Source organism: Dermacentor andersoni, chromosome 7 (assembly GCF_023375885.2).
Source record: "Dermacentor andersoni chromosome 7, qqDerAnde1_hic_scaffold, whole genome shotgun sequence".
In the NCBI taxonomy this organism is placed as follows: Eukaryota; Metazoa; Arthropoda; class Arachnida; order Ixodida; family Ixodidae; genus Dermacentor; species Dermacentor andersoni.
In genome coordinates, this window is record NC_092820.1 from 109,703,236 (window position 1) to 109,715,719 (window position 12,484).

General features: G+C 43.6%; 2 long non-coding RNA genes across 4 annotated transcripts in view; both read right to left on the bottom strand.

Annotated features, from left to right (window-relative positions):
- Window positions 1-12,484, bottom strand: part of LOC140219488 (uncharacterized) — a 218,409-nt gene that overhangs the window by 117,706 nt on the left and 88,219 nt on the right. The window lies entirely within an intron of this gene.
- On the bottom strand, window positions 667-8,520 carry LOC129385659 (uncharacterized). The gene is made up of 3 exons (XR_011895791.1): window positions 8,285-8,520; window positions 5,847-7,097; window positions 667-4,284 (listed from the first exon to the last, which is right to left on the bottom strand). It is a non-coding gene; the product is annotated as an uncharacterized lncRNA (long non-coding RNA).

The window sequence follows — 12,484 nt, forward strand, 5'->3', positions numbered from 1 at the left end:
CGTGAAGATGGCGCATTTGTTGCCTCCCTCTACTCTTCTTTACCGAAGAGGATGGCTGATGTCATTCGCCTAAAAGGCTGTGCTACTCACTACTAGAAGCAGGCGAAAATGTTCACAGTTACCTTAAGTGCAGGATGCTTTCCACAGTTCTCACTGTAGTGCGAGTAGCAGTTGACTTTTGCTAAATTCTTCTTTCTCCTCCACTCTCAATAAAATGATTCTCCTAACCGCAAACTGTGCAGTGCTTGTGTTTTGTCTTTGACATATATGCACGCAAACTAGTCAGTAGTGTTTTACTTGAAAACATATCTGTATATATAAAATATATTCACACATAAGAGAACGAAAAACGTGAGCGTCTTTGCAGAGTTAGCTTATGGTCAATTTTTCACACAACTGAGGCCACTACAATGCAAAATATTGAGAGAAGCAGCAATGGCATTCCTCGAGATGTCAAAACGTATCTTTAGTTGTAGTACAGTGCAGTCCACTTATAACGATATCGAGAAAGACGAAAAATATGATCGTTATAACCGATGATCGCTATATCTGGACTGCAGTTATCAAAAAAAAAAAAAAAAATTAAACGCGTTTGCGCTCTTTACTTTTGCAGCTCTGAACTCGAATTCGCTACTTGCTCTAAAGAATAGATGATGTATACAGTAGGCCGTGAAAAACAAACTTTATTTCTAGCGCCAATGACCGTGTCAAGGATTAGGCGCGCCGAAATAGTCCAAAATCTGCACTTGCTCTTGCGGCAGCTTCAGCTTCACAACCGCGGTGTGCATGGATTCCAGCTGCTGCGCGAACACTGGCGGCAATCCTTTAGCATGCATAAAATCAATTAAGGAGTCGATCGACGACAGTGCACTTTGCGTGGACATCGTGGTCGGGGTCAAGGAGCCACTGACGATCTCGTTGTCACTGTCGCTGATGCCGTCGCCACCGTCGCACAACTTTGCGTCTGTCGAGACAGCACATCTTCGGCGATCGCCTCGTCGGTGACCTCATCGCAGAACGAGGCAGCACTGTCTGCAGTCAAAAACTCCTCCTTCGACACACCACCTGTGTCACCAGTAGGAACGAGCTCCCAGAGCTCGGTTATGTCAGCGACTTCCACCGGGTTGGGGAAGTTCGTCCTTACGCACAAAGCCCGCCTTCTTGAAGCAATTGGTGATGAACCACTGGTAAAGCGCCTGTTCAACATCGGCGTACAACGGGTCTCTAACCCCTTTTCCGCTGATCGGCATGGCAACTGATAGCTCCTGCATTCACAATCGCGGTGCTCCCGGTTTTCAAGATGGTTGATATCGTTAACTGGACAAGCTCATACTTCACGAGGGCGCTCACCTTGAAGCCGCATCGAGAATCCTGCAAAATATCCATCTTCGTGTCAAGCGACACAGCTTTGCGCTTTGTCGGCGCCATCTTCGAACTGGGTTGAACCGTTGCTTGCACGCTGCTTCGGTGGCGTCAGCCTGCTATCGCGAGAGAGACGCGGGACGGGCGCCACCGCGCCGCTTTGCTTGTCGCTTCTTTTTTTTCTTTCTCTCTCTTTCGGAGCGACTGTGGCCGACGCGCATGAACGCATGTAAAGCATCAAGGGACTTTAAACGCATGAAGCAGCTAGCGCCATCTTGTGGCGCGCTGCGCCAACGTTGGCTGCGCCTACTCGTGCGCGGGCGGGGCGAGACGCGCTGCGCGGTAATGGCGGCAGATACGAACTTACGGAGGTAAACATCGCCTCGTCTCGACATCGTTCGTTTCAGGGAACTAAGCAACGCAAACGTTACGATTATGTGACACGGAAAACGCCGTCCAGACTGCAAAATTTTGATCGTTATATCCGATATGCGGTGAATAACCTATCGTTATAAATGGTTTTTTTTCCCCATAGACCTAATGCATAAAATGACACTCTCATGTCGACCCATCGTTATATGTGGTATCGTTATAAGTGGACTGCACTGTAGTGCATGACTGTTGAAGGCGCCACCTCGATGAAACCACTGGTAAAGGTTATTTTAAAACGTAATTTTATTATTTTCTTTTCGCACCCGGAAAGTCGATTTGCAATTATAAGGCATACCGTAATCCACTGTTGAGAATATCTGAGCGGCCATGAAATGGTAATAACATCAAAATGACCATATGCATAGGTTTCCTTGCCATTGGTTACAAATTCGCACGCCCAAGATCCAGGCACTCCTTTTGGAAAGGAACACATGTTGCTTTAGCGGCTGGGAACCCGCATCAGATTATCGCTTTGCGCATGCATGGGAAAGTGACAGCCGCTTAGTGCCCGCGCCTTTGTTATCAGTTATCCGTTATCGCTGTGCGAAGTAGACAGTGAGCGGGAGCTGGCTGGGAGTGCATCCGCTGATCTAACAGCCTTAGCCGCGAATATCTCGTTCGCGAAGTTACTGCCAGCGTGCGCTAGACTGCGCTGATTGTACAGTTCGGCACGCTTTCCCGTGTTCACGCTCATAAATTTTACGACTGTACATGTACAGTTCGAGCTACAAGATGCATAAGAAATGTGCAGCATTCAATCCGGTGTTTAGAGGATCACTTTTACCAGTGGAATCAAGCAATGCGTGGCCTTGCCAACCGCTTTCTATGTACTTCACCTTCGTAACAATAAGGTGCACAAGCTTTCGTTCGAGAGTCACTCCCTACGCTTAAATGCACATTTACAGAACACGCACGACTTGCCAGTGAACTTGGCCGCTACATGGCCGTACTAACTGCTTTCTCTGTACTTCACACTCGTAACAATAAGGTGCACGAGCTTTCATTCACGAGTCACCTTTACGCTTAAATGCACATTTACAGAACACGCATGACTTGCCAGTGAACTTGGCCGCTACATGGCCGTACCAACTGGTTTCTCTGTACTTCGCACTCGTAACAATAAGGTGCACGAGCTTTCATTCACGAGTCACTCCCTACGCTTAAATGCACATTTACAGAACACGCCTGACTTGCCAGTGAACTTGGCCGCTGCATGGCCTAGTGGCTATTAATTTTTTTCAAGCCTATTGGGCAACTCGCACAAGTATGACTTATTACACACACTAAGAAAGACACATTGCAAGGACACTTCATCACAACAATACAGGAAATTATTCACAGAAGTAGGTGGAAGCTGGCACTCTAATATGTGCAGAACATCAAATGCACATGGTGTGGTGAGCAGCTGCTGACAATGAAAATACATAACGCCTACTTTTGCATAAATCCCTAGAACTAAGCAGTACATTCAATCAGACATTTTAACATAGCAAGAGCAAGTTTTGCTAGGCACACAGTACTCAGAACTGTGAATAATCATGGTGCCTACCTGGGCTCTGAAATACTTGGACACTTGTGGTACATTACCAAATCTCGAAATAAAAAGCCCCTTTAGGATATCTGGCATATAAACAACTGGCTGTGCCTGTCCAAGAACACATGTCTGAGAACATCGCTTATAACTATGTTCAAGCTCTTTTTTGGCAGACAAAAGACTTGGTTGAAGGTCCATATGCACTGAAACTGTTCTGAAGGTTTGGTGCATGATGCACCGTTCAGCAATCTGAGCAGGCACATATTTAGCTGCTGTCACAAGCTGCAGTGCCCTGCCAATTCCATCTTCAAAGGGAAACGTTGATGTAGCTCACAAGGGGCCAAACATGCGTGTCGACTTTGTGAGGTGCAATAATTGATGCACATTAAATGTCATTGCATTCTGCCCATACAACTTGGCCATCTGCTGAACAAATGCTAAGAGGGACTTCTCAGCAGCACAAATTTCATCTTCTAGGATAACATCCTTCAATAAAAGAAACACAGCCTTTGCAAGAAGTGCGAAATGTGTCAGATAAGGTCGGGGCAATATGTCAGAGACACATGGAAGGCTGTAGAAAAGAAGCCAAGAGCGCCACTCTGCAGCCTTCCAAAAAGCACGATCTGACAAAGGCCGTCCTGATCTTGAAAAGATTATTGGTGGCTTTATCAAGAGCAACCTCGAATCAATTAGCTTTATGTGCCTCCCAATATACCACGTGGAACCTGTAGCTGACAGCCGCATTTCAGTAACCTGTTTGGTACTTTCCAAAACGCAGTGCATGTAGTCAGGAGTCGGGCCCCAGACGAGATCAAAGCCTCGCAGCTTGATCAGAGTGGATGGACCTTTTATGCCGAACACTGGTTCCTTCTTCTGCACTGCTTCCACCATTGCTTTCAACACCCCACTGTGTGTCCTTCCAGGCACGTCGCTGCAAAATGAGTACTTCAGTGTACCTGCAAAGGCAATTTTTTTTTATGCATCAGAATGATTTTTGTGTGAAAGCTTGCTAGATCATGTACATGACAAATAGGTAGACATATTATTGCGCACTTAACTACAGCACACTTGAGCAGGTCTATCGGTATGTAAACCTTAACTGAACCATGTTGACACAGTAGGCTAATTATAAACCTGCAGTAGCAACATTTAAAACTAAATGTTTCACCTTTGAAAGTAAATTTCAGTATGTGCAATACCAATCACCAAGAACTCGCGTTTCATCTGATAAATGAGTTTAAACTAGTTTTTCCCAGCCTGTTCCTGCATTTGCGATGGGCTGACATGTTAACATTTTTAAAGACTGGTCATTAACTAAAACCCGCCGTGGTTGCTCAGTGGCTATGGTGTTGGGCTGCTGAGCACGAGGTCGCGGGATAGAATCCCGGTCATGGCGGCCGCATTTTGATGGGGGCAAAATGCAAAAACACCCATGTACTTAGTTAGATTTAGGAGCACGTTAAAGAACTCCAGGTGGTCGAAATTTCCGGAGTCCTCCACTATGGTGTGCCTCATAATCAGAAAGTGGTTTTGGCACGTAAAACCCCATAATTAAATTTTTTTTTCATTAAGTAAAATTTTTTTCTACTGCAATAATTTTTTAAAGTTTACTATTCCTGACACAATGAACATGGGTTAGTCTCTGCAAAGACTGTGTGTAGTTGCACACCATATCCATCTTATCACAGTAGCACATAATTTTACAATGCAACCGAAAACCAGAAACCAAGATAAAATATTATTTTTCACTCAAACTAGAATTGAACCAGAATGTTACTATTTCTTTCCACTCTAGAGTTACAGAAAGAAAGACATGACAGTTTCCAATTCAACTTCGTAACTTTTTCTGGAGCTTTTCATCCATACAATGCCTGCACTTGTCGCTTAAATGTGCATCATCTTCTAGATTTTAAATGTAGCATCGTTAGTGCAGTTTTCAGTGCATGGATATTAGGATTGTGATAAAAACGCACAAAACAGTTTTACCCCTGTCTTCAAAACAAAGCTAATACATTTGTTATAATCTTAGAAAACAGGTAAGAGTCTAGAACTCAGGTTAAACAGCGTGAATAAAACAAGGACACGAGGAAACAAATACCGCAGACAAGCGCCGACTGCCAGCTGCACTCACATATTTGAAAAAACAAAATTTATAGGAAAAGAAAAAGGTAAGAGAAAGGGAAATAATAGAGGCTTACTACATTAGAAAGGAAGGAGATAAATGTGTAAGCGTTCCCTCTCTTGCATTGTCAGAAAAAGAAATAGCTTTTTTAGATGAAAGATTATGATGCTGCTGATTTGCAGATCTTTTTGTGACTGCTGTATGCATGTCTATGCTGAAAAATGGCATAAAATGGCTGGAGAATTTCAAATAAAATTCCAGTTGGCAGTCAGTGCTTGTTTGTGGTATTTGTTTCCTCGTGTCCTTGTTTTATTCACGCTGTTTAACCTCAGTTCTAAATATGAACCAACTAGCCCTCATCAAGATCCTACTAAGGTAAGAGTCAAGCACACTTACCATCAATAACTTCACCTTGCTGCAAGCACCAGCTGCACCCAAAGTATCCATTGAACTGCTTGCTGTTCAAGATAGCTGCCCTGGCCGGAGAGTCCACACAACAAACAACTGCATGCACTGCTGATCTAATGGTCCTACCAGCATAAGACCACACTAGAGTTCCAACTTTGGAGACTTCTTCAACAAATTGTGTCATGAAGAGATGCATCGGTGGGTGAGTCCTTGAGAACCACAGCCCTGAGACGAGCACATTTTGCCACCGCATCAAAACTGGCAGCTCATTTAACATTACTTGAATTGGCCAAATTGTGCTCTTGCTGGAATCAAACACAGGTGCCCCATCACTGTTATAGGTCAATGTGATGTCACTCCATGCCATGTTTATCTGCTTTCGTACACTACGGTACAGACTTCCATCGGTGATGTCAGAAAATACGCCTGGCACTAGAGGTCCTGATGACAGCTTCTGTAAGTTAGTGTGGAACGTTCTGCCAATTTGTTTCAAGAATTCCAGCAACTGCTGCTTCAAGTTAAACATCAAAAAGAAACTCCCAGAACTCATTAACTCTTGAAGCCTCTTTTCAGCACCACAGGAAGCACAGGTTACAGTGTACTTGTTTTTGGCATCGCAAGACAGTCCGAGGTATTTATGGCAGGCTTGCCAATATAAGTGTACCCTCAACGCTTCTTTTTTGCTTTTCCACAACTTTCTAAGGGAGTAGGTAGTGCATGGCAGAACTTTCTCCCCAAACAGGACATTGATCAGAGTTAAAAGTCCTTGAACTTGTGCCCATGTCAGTCCTGCAGTGACAATATATGTGAGCACAAGCAGGAAAGCTTCTGCTTTTGTTGTTGCCTGATCAGGTAGGGTTTCCCGTCTGAGTTTCGCAAAATACTTCATGAAATCGTCATCTCCTGCAGCTTCACTCCCAGTTCCTTCGTCATCATGCATCTGTGCACTTTCTTCATCATTGCTGTCCGTTTCATCTGTTTCTTGAGGATCACTATCCGAGCTCAACTGGGAAGCAAAATTCAGTTTACTACCGCTGAAGCTTCTTGCATCTTCATCACAATGAACATCTCTTTCACTTGCAGCTTGGCTAATTTCCTCTTCTACAGAACTAGCAATTGCACTCGCATTTGCACCAGCAGATATTTCTGCTAGGCTGGAGCTGTTCTGCCTTGAATTATCACTGTGGAATCGCCACAAGTGGAATCTGTGGGAAGGCTGTTCAGGTTTGCTGGCGTGTTCTGAAACAACATGGAGCAAAGAAAAAATGGAATACCATCGCACATACATCCTTTGAAACATAAGTGTTCTATCCCCAAATGCTGCTGAAATAACGCTTTGACGAATGTTGACACATTGGTAATTTGTGCAAAGCAGAGTTATGTATTGGACCACGAATAAAATGCGAAGAGGGCTGCGTCTGATTTTTGAAATTGTTATTGTTTATATTTAATTCCGGAAACAACAGTAATTACCTGCATATCTAAAGGAATGCCTTACGTCCTCAGCTCCAGGATGTGCCGTGGTTAATGGCGACTACTTTTTGCACCTTCAGCGCACTGACTCTGCATACAGGCAATTTTAAACGAAACAACTCCTGCTGTTTTACATGTAAAACCTAGCCACACCACAGTGGGGGAGTAATGTGCACTTAAACTTAAGTACACAAGTATTTCTGCGTTCGGCTTACATTGAAATGCAGCCACCGTGGTGGGGACCCAACCTCAATTTCATTTTAAGGTGAAAGGCTTAGATCTCTCGTTTCCAGTCGCGTTGCGAGGTACACAAAATATCATGTGACCCAAAGATGGCCAGAAGCAAACCAAAGCATGTCCAGCAATGTATAAGAGATGATTAACGATTGGTTAGTGATTGGATTAGGGTGGATTAGAGTGTATTACGAATGATTTGGGGGTGAATTAAGGTAAATGTACAATGATTATGTTGGGTTAAGGTCGATTAAGATGTATTAATGAAAGTTAATGTGAAGTAAGGTTAAGTTGGACGAGGGAGGATTAACGTGGATTAGGATGCATCAAGGTGAATTACAGTAGGCTTTACAAGGCGTTCACATCCGTGTCTCTTAGGCGATCGGTATGGGCACCTTGGGCTTTATTTATTATATTGATTGAGCTCAACATCGCAACGCCATTGCCTACCGCGGCGGGTGCCAGTGTCGCGCTGTTGCGTGTTTCACACGCCAGTAAACGGGATTTAAAGAAACTATAACAGCAATGGCGCAACACAGAAAATGCCACGTGAACCACACGTAATCCTTTCGATAATCATGCCGGCTGTAAAGACGTCGCTAGAAGGTGTGTACTTTTCGTAACACATCCCATACATATGATTCTTATTAACCACTCTTAATTTCGTGTTTGCACTCCAGTGAATCCTATCTAATAAAGCGAATTGCATACATACGTACCTTAGTAGTAGCGGCCGTAAGAGTGGTTCGTTTCGACACGTACTTCCGAGTTTGCCTTGGGACTTGGCTGCTCGATCCAGGCTGCAGATACTGCTGGTAACGTTTCGGCGGTATTTGAGACATTTCATTCACTACTATATACCTGATTACAACGAAGGCGCCAAATAAAACAACGGACGTAGGAAGGAGACACGAGACAACCACCAGCACGTGCTCAGTACTATATGCCGCCAGACGTGCGTTAGAATACGGTCCTTCGTTGCCACAAGAGGATGGCTGCACAAATGGATGGATGTATTATAGTTTCCTACATGGAGGAAGGGTGGATAAGTGGATGGATACTACGAGCGTCCCCATTAGAACGGGGTGGTAGGTTGTGCCCTAAGCTATTGTATTGCCTTAAGTCCTATGTTAAAAAAGAGAATAACCCATGATGAATTCTGATAACCTAACTTTCTGAACTCCTATTGTGAACTTTGTTTTTGTCATAAAGCTAAAAAAGGAAAGCACAGGCAAGCGCCCTCATGTGTAGCAGATAAACGAAAGCCTTCAAAAAAACGTCAGCGTTATTGTCGATGTAAATATACTTGCTACAAACGGCATTTATACGCTCCTTACAGTGAAAACATTTTGCTGGTTTTCTACGAAAAAAATGGGATGAATCTCGTGATGTATGCATGAATATGGATACAAAATGTTACGTATACTTCATTCGCTGTCTGTGCATGTTATAGGCATCAGCAAATTTTCTTTTTGTTGTGCCTGTTATACTACATCCTGATATGGCCCCTGTATTTGAAGTTATCGTAGCTTTCGATTCCACGCACGCAGCGTGTTAAGTATTGACTACGTTAGGAAGTCATATGCATTATTAAAAAAAACCTACCACATGGTCTGCAATTTTGTTCGCAGCTGTAGTTTCTTACACATGCCATAGAAACGCGCTTGCTTTTAATCCTTCTTTAAATACATATTCATTCACTTCATTCGCATAAAGGCTAAACTCTTGCAAGAAACGCCATGTCCCTGCATGACCGTGCACTGCGAGTGACCCCGCTCTCAAACATCAAATATGTGCATGCATACACGTATATGTATATTTGTGTACAAGCTTTTGCGCTAGGTGCTGAACGGCAGACTCTGAATGATCTAGTTTTGGGTATGCTGACGCATTTACGGCTGGGATACAAGTCACGAGTAAAAGTGATGCAGTATTACAGGAGGCCTCGAAGCGAATTAGTCCTAGCTATAGTTTGATGTCAGCTGCATCCCTCGTTTCATGAGGATGTGCTGGCGGGCTGGCTGCATGAAGGAAGGAAAAAAAGCTTTATGACAATGTAAGACAGACATGCAAACATGAAAAAAATAATAAAAAATGCCGAGAAAGACGAAAAGGGTGGGGCAAACGGCGGTGTCTGTTTTGCCCTTTTCGTTACTTGTGGCTGTGTTTGCAAGCCTGCCTTTTAGTGACATGATTCCATACCAAGTCACTCGAATTTATTTCACTGGAAAAAAAAAAAACTTTTCTAGTGGCTTGATGAGTGAACGGGGAGGGGGCGTCGAGGTGGAAGCCGCCAAGCTCGCACAAAAACACAGTATATAATTCCCACCGCTTTGTAATGTGTCCCGTTTATTCAAGCTAGCCCAACATTCTACCTAACTGCGACACTCCGCCTGTGCCGCCTCTAGGATGCAGAGAACTAAATCCAGCGCATAAATGTAAAATATAAAGTGGTATATGACTTGCAATGGTGTACGTATGATTACTGCTTTTAGAACACTGCGCTTTTTGGTGTTTTTGGTTTCGTTTTTACAATCAGTAACCACTAGGGGCGCGATTGTAATGGTTCGGATTTGATCGCTCCCCTGAAGTCATATCCATAGCTCAACGTTGTGCGCGTGGCCTGCGTGGTGTGCAATTCTGTTTTGTTGGAATTGCCCTGCTGCACACGCGCTTCAACAAATCACTCTGGTTCTCTGGTTAGTGGTGCGATCTCAAAAAATGAAATGCTCGCATGCGTCCAATATGAAGTGGACGGAACGACTGAAGTTGTTCAACCTGATTCCATCAGCGACTTTCGCCCGACAAGCGTCGCCGATTTTGACTGCACTACACTGTATGATGTGTGGTGGACCGGCGACGACTACATCTCCGGCGGCTACTATAAAGCCAAATTGCTCCACCTGACAGGTAAGCCGCTACACAAACTGTACAGCATCGGTATATATAGTGATATTGGGTTGCCAAAAGAGTTAAATAAAAGAAAACATTGAGTCCAATTGGGGTCCAATTGGGGTTTTCAACAGGGCCCAATTGCTCGCAATTGGAGATCACTGCAGATCCAAGTTCCTACATTTAGACATCATTGGGGTTCAATATGCCAATTAGACCCAATTTTAATTCAGTGGCTAAGCAATCCCGGGAAACAAAACCTTAAAAATATAATGTGAGCAGTCAGATATGGAGAGCTATTTGTGAAGTTCAAAATCTGCATTTAAACTAAAGATTTCTTTGAACCACTGGCATCACTTGGTCAACCAAATTTTGCTTGCATATATAGCACCTGACATAATGAACCGGTGAATGGCGGATATGTCATTGAAGAGAACTACCATTGCGTGTTCATGCATGACTAAGCATCTTGAATGGAGTTTCAAGTTTATCTGCGGCGTATGAAAGTTAAGACTCATCTAGGGCATCTTTTTCCATAATTGTCCCAACGAGTCCATTGAGAGATCAGTTGAGCGACCCAATAAATACAATTGTGTTAAAAAAAAACTCAAGGACTGGGCAAATTTCAAATAACTGTTTATTTTTTGATAGGGAAATATGGTACAAATCTCGGTGCATGGGCTCTGAAAGTGCGAATGTTGATGCGGTGCTCTGAAAACAACTGTTGTAATTTGCAGAAATGCGTTTGCATTCTTGGCTCTCCCACTTGAGTGAAAAGAAAAAAAGAATAAATAAAAAGAAAACAAAAAAAGCAATAGCTTAGTTAAGGACAAAACACCTCACATAACGTGGCAGACATATGTTTAAAGTTGGTATGGCATTACACGAGTCTAACACACATGCACAATGCTAGTCATGTTAATTTCCTCTTAGGTAGTTCTTGCAGGTAAAATTTGAATGAACTGGAAATCTCGCTATTGTAGATAATTGCAATGCTTGTCAATAGATAAATGTCAGACATAACATGCATGGTGAACACTTAGAGCGCATGCTTTATTGTAATGTTACATTTGTGTTGCAAGATACTAAAGAGAAAAACAGTTGTCATCTGTTCACCCTTTTCACGGCAATCCTGAGGGCACTGCCATGCTTGATCACATGATGGTGTGTCGGTTGCTTGCCACCGTTGCTTCTGTGTTTATAATGGATGCATATGACACCGGTGTGGCTCTGTAAACCTTTGTTTCGGCGGATGTCGTAGACGATGACTGGGTGGACCGCAAAGCTTTCGCTAAAGATTCACAGGACATGTTTTCAGAGATTTCAGGGTTCGTTACACTTTGTCCAAGCAATGCGAGTAGTGTACCGGGTGTCCCAGCTAACTTGAACCAAGGGTTTAAAAATGAAATATTGGAGTCAGGAGAGTGAAACTAACTGCATATTGGTGATAGGCATTTGGCGCACCACGGGAAATTTTTTGTATCGCAATTACTTAACTAGTAATTAAGATAATTTTTTTAAATTTTTTAATATTGACTTTAGACACTAAATGTGATTCGCAAAGTTGGAGAGCACTTTCAGAAACCCGCATTCCATTATTCGCCATAAAGAAAACCTTACGTGTACCTCTTTTTCCGAGCTCGAAAGAAAGCCCGCGAAATACAAAAAAAATCACGTGACGAGCACATTTGCGCGTCGCGATCGTGCTGCTCTCAACCGTGCTTTCAGTGAACGAAATCAGCTCCGGCCTTTATTCGACGGCCCCGTTGCAGCGGCAGGCCGATATCTTGGCGGGGGTTTTTCGTCCGCGTCAGCTAGTTGGCACCCGGCGACGACGACTTAGTCCCAATCTGATAAGATACTGAGATGGCGAGTCTGCTTTGTCACTCAGAAGCAAAAGAGAAATACAGGGAATAATGTTTCGCCGCGAGGTGTTGGCGGCTGTGTGTTGCAGTTTCCTAATGAGGATTTTGAAAGCTGGAAGCAGCGGTGAAGCACAGTTTGTCATGTGCTCTTCTTATGCCACT